Raw genomic sequence first — 4972 nt, forward strand, 5'->3', positions numbered from 1 at the left:
TGCCTCTATGCCTATAAACAGAGGATGCCATAATCTGTTATAATTGAAGGAAATTTTGTGTTTGATTAGCTTCAGGAAAAAAAAATATTTTGGGATAGTATACACACAGGGATACTTTTGTAACTCAGCAATTTGTTTAACCATCCTCCAAACCTCAATATACAACACAATTATGAACAGTAAACATATTAAAATTAGAATTCAGAAAATCATGACCAGGTGGAACATGGAATTAAACAGTCCTGTTGTGGTTGGTGACCATCCAAATAAGCTTTCCCACCACTGATGTTCTCCATCCCTTTTGACTCTTGTTAGCAGCTGATGTATTTCTTCTATATCATGCTGGACTGTGATAAGAGTCTTTTGTCCAGTTCTCTGTGCTTGTTGAAGGAGGTCAATTAGGTCAGGATGTTGGAGAAGCTGCTCAATGATGGTTAGGCTCATCCCAATAGGTGTAGGTTGCAACTCACCATATAGCATGTAAATGGGTAGGCACAATGCTGCCGAGGTTCTTATATTCAAGATGATGGTTGTTTCCACAGTGCTGCTGATAGGCTTGCTGGATGTGGTGTTTGTTTCTGCAATGTCGTTGGTGGAGTTGGTTATTTCTGAAAAGGAAAGAAAAGCTGAACAGGTTATGCTTTGTTGATTAGGGATATCAATTAGACTCAGACACCAGAGTGAAAGAGTAGGTGTATCTACTCGAAATAATAATGTAACAGAATAATATAGAAAATATATGATAATACAGAATAATGCATTTAAACAATTAGGAACATACAGGGTAATGCATCAAATTGCTACTACCGGGGAGAGAATAGTGTTTAAGAAAGATCCATCACCACTTGCATACTTTACTATCATCCAGATCTGCAGTTGCTGAGTAGCCCCAGTTGTAGTGAGGATTTGGAGAGCCTTTCCCTGCAAATGGGAAGTCCTACGTGGAGCGTCCACCCATAGGTGAGGCTTCCAAAGTCGCTGTGAGCAGATCCAGCCTTGTATACCCAGGCGGAAATATCTGGTTTCAATTTCACATTAGGTTCCCCCCAGAGCCTGGCCAGGGCTCAAAGAAGAAGCCAAAGGAGTTTCTCTGCTTATCTGATTGGATTATGCGCAAGGTCTCACATCAGGTCTCTGTGACAGACACCTGCCTCCATGACTCTGTTGTTCTATTCACATACAAAGGGAAGGAAAGATACATTCAAGACATCCTCTATGCATATGTCATTAAGGGTTACATTCTAAGTTAACAGTTTTGTTTCAGGGCCTGTTGCTCAGGCTTCAACACTTCCACCCTTTACATCAGGATAGGTGGTTTATTATAACTTAGTATAATACCTGTTAGCATGTTGGTTATCAGTTATAAAATATACAGAATTCATCTATAGATCAGTTCTGACTTGGGCCTATTGTCCAAGCCTTAGCACTTCAGGTTACCCCTTAGGATGCTGGATAAATCCATCTAGTACTGATTTTATGTTTTATTCCATTATTATCAATAGCATCCCATGCTAGAAGTCCTCGTGGCTTGACCAGGGTTACTGGTATTGTTCCTACAGTTGGTATTTTTGCCACCACAGGCTGTCCTGCTTTCATTGAGGAGCAGGTGTGCTCATTGTTCAGGGTTTTTTCTGAAGAAGGTGTTAAGAAGGCTCGAGTAATTGGACTTCCATAGGGACCATACAGATTATTTAACTGCTGTGTAATTTCAGAAAGACGGCTATCCCATTGTCCTTCATGTGGTTTAAGATATTGTTTTAGCAGTCCTTTGGCTCACTCAACTATACCATTGGATTGTGGGTAATAAGGTGTATGAAATACCCACTTTATTTCTCTTTGCTTTGCCCATTCTTGTACTTCTTTACTGGTAAAGTGCGAGCCATTGTCACTCTGGATTGAATCAGGGACGGGTAAAATGGAGAACCATGAGGAAAGGCCTCGAATAGTATTCTGTCCATTAGCCTTTTGGCACTTGGTAGCTGCAAGAAGTCCAGATATTATCTCTACACCTGTTAAAATATATTTGTACCCAGCAGAGGATTTTAAAGGACCAATGTAATCAATTTGCCAAGTGGACCACAAAGTTTTCCCCTCTTTAATGTGTAAAGGTGGTGCTTTGGCAGGATGGTCCATCTGCAATTTTAATTTACACTGGGGACACTCAGTGAGGATGGTTTCACATGTTTTTCTTCTGAGGGGCCATCCCCAGCTTGGAGCTGAAAAGTAAAGTGCTTCTCGACCTGTGTGGCCTAATTTTTGATGTAACTATTCTCCTAATCGATACCATGTGGTGTTTGAGGAATTTTCAATGTCTATTTTCCTAATTTTTGTCAATTCATCCACCCTTTGGTTCCAATTTGTAGCTCGTTTATTGTCATTAGCATGAGCTTTTACCCATCCTATTTGGAGTCTGCAGTCCTCCAGATTGGTGATTTGTTTATCTCCCAATTTAGGGCTTCCCACTGACAAAGCCACTGTGTGGCAACTACCCAGACAGCATAAGAGTCTACATAAATGAGTTTTGCTTCATTTTGTGCTGCCAAAACAACTGCTCAACTCTCCTACTTGAGCACTGCCTTCACCCTCTTCAATAACTTGTTTGCCTGTTTTCCAATGCAACAGCTTTATATTGCCATTTACTATCCACTCCTTTTGCTGAGGCATCAGTAAACCAGACACCCTCTGTTGGTGAATCTTCAGTGAAGGGGGGTGCATCTAAAATTGGTGAAGGGTTAAATGGTTGTTGTAATGCTAGCAGGTCAGTATTAACAGGCATTTGTAATTTAAAAACTTTTGTGTGTCCTTCAGTTAATTGCATTTCATCTGCCACGCCCACTAGATAGGCATACCATTTCCTAATTGTAGGGTTTTGTGCAATTCCCTCTGGGGGAGCAGTCCCTTTTAGGATTGTCTCCAATAAATTAAAGGGAACTCTGGTCTGAACAGCTTGTTCTTGATGAATTTTCTCAACTTGTTTAACTGCACAGACTAAAAACCACTTTTCCAACTCTGAATATCTTTGTTCTTGTGATAGGTGGTAAACCGTCTGTTCATCAAATTCAGCAAACTGTAATATGAACTATTGCATATTGTGTAATACTAACAGCAAATGCTTAATTGCACTAACATGATATTGTAAAAAAAAATTTATGGGGGGGGACGGACAACAAGAGAAGAAGCATCTGTAGGTCAGAATATGTGGAGATTTGCAGGTGCATAATTGAATAAAACAGGAGGATATTCACAACCATGAATCTCATTATGCAAATTGATTACTGGGCCTAGACTGATAAGAACAACACTGCAAACCCAAAGGATCATCACATTCCAAGCTACACAGTGAGGAGCACCTACGGCCACACCCCCCCAAGATTTGAAGACCCCTGACCATAGATTTAACAACTTCTGCACAAGTGTAAAGGACTGATAAACTAATTACAATACAAAGCAGGAGTAGGTGGGTTCAAGTAATTAATATGTATAGGTATATAATGACTATGTAATACTTTGTAGTATAAGATTGAAACAGAGCGCCCTGGAGGGTGCGGTCCGTTGTTGGAGCAGGAGACTCCCTGGCCACCCAGCGCTGTTTTGCTTGTTGCCGCTTGCTAAATAAAGAAATTGGGAACTCTGACTCAGCCAATTTTAAGTCAGTTTATAACAAATTGGTGCTGTGACTCGGATCACGGTTTCCCAGCAGATTCCCATACGGGGGAGGAGCCCCGCTGGATTTCAGTGACTTCCGCCTGTGGATTGGTCTGCTGGAGCCCCGACCGATGAACCCTAAAATTCGGCAAGAAGCAAAATAACACTGATCAACCCCATGAACTTTGTGCACAAAATCCCGGACGAAGACGCACAGGGTTGCGTGACTATAGGCCGGTTTCCTGTTCGGTTGGGGTTGGGTTGTCTGGAGCGTGGTTTGTGAGACGCCCGGTAGGGCTAAGTCAGTGCGGACCCCTTGGTAGTACAGTTCCCATATCCCATGAGGGACTGGGCCACGAAAAGGGGGAGTAAATTGTGTGAGTGTGTGCAGACGCTCCAGAAGATGGGACACAAGACGAGCAAGCCTTCTGATCCCATGGGTGGTGTGGGAACTCAGGTGAGGTACCCTCAGATGCCACCGGATAGCCCTTTAGGATTGATGTTAAATGACTGGGAAAATTACCCCTTCTAGGCAGGGTAAGAACAGAGTAAACATGATTTATTATTGTATAGAGGTTTGAGAAGTTAAACAAATTAGAAGCGACCATCTCTATTGGCCTGGTTTGGGGTCCTTTGAAGAGTGGGTCTGCCAAACTTTAAACATTTATGTACACCAGAGGAGGCTAAACCCTCTAATATGAGGGAATAATGTTGCTGATCAAGAGGCAAAAAGAACAGCTCTTAGATGCCTTAGACTGGGAAAAAAAAAAAAAATCATCTCACGGTCTGAAAAAGGGATGAATGAACAGGAAACCTGCAACTGGACAGATCTTTACTCTGTTCTGGATCGTGAACAGGAATTTACAAGTCTGGCAAAATCAGCAGCCTGCCCCGTTGCTATTAATTGCTAATCCCGATCAAATTACTCCCCTGATTCGGGGCTTACCAGACTCTCTGAAATCACATGCAGTACAATTACAAGATCGTTTGTGGAATGCATTAGCCTCACAAGGGGGGAGACGGGCAGGGGGGAGAGCCCATAACTTGGGAAGAGATATCTCAGGACTTAATAAATTATGGCCGGAGAATGGGCCTTATCAGGGGAACGGGTAAACCTAAGCCCTCCTTACACAGAATTGAAAAGCAGGAAAATCTGTCCCTTTCCCCTCCACAAGTTTTAAGAGCAAAGAGAAACCTCTTGTGGACTGAGGGAACGAGACGGGATTCCCTGAGAGTTAATGGATGGTCTGCCTACTACAGTTTTAGAAAAGGTCATTCGAGCCGGGAAAGGCAGAAGGAAGCTGCCCCACCCCCACACACCCCCCCT

At 42.6% G+C, this 4972-nt stretch overlaps 1 long non-coding RNA gene across 1 annotated transcript; it reads left to right on the top strand.

Moving 5' to 3' along the window:
• Positions 1 to 622: 622 nt before the first annotated feature.
• On the top strand, positions 623 to 2754 carry LOC113490404. The gene is made up of 3 exons (XR_003400228.1): positions 623 to 634; positions 1433 to 1523; positions 2706 to 2754. It is a non-coding gene; the product is annotated as an uncharacterized LOC113490404 (long non-coding RNA).
• Positions 2755 to 4972: the final 2218 nt, after the last annotated feature.

This window comes from Athene cunicularia (genome assembly GCF_003259725.1).
Source record: "Athene cunicularia isolate RWA chromosome 1 unlocalized genomic scaffold, athCun1 chr1_part2, whole genome shotgun sequence".
In the NCBI taxonomy this organism is placed as follows: Eukaryota; Metazoa; Chordata; class Aves; order Strigiformes; family Strigidae; genus Athene; species Athene cunicularia.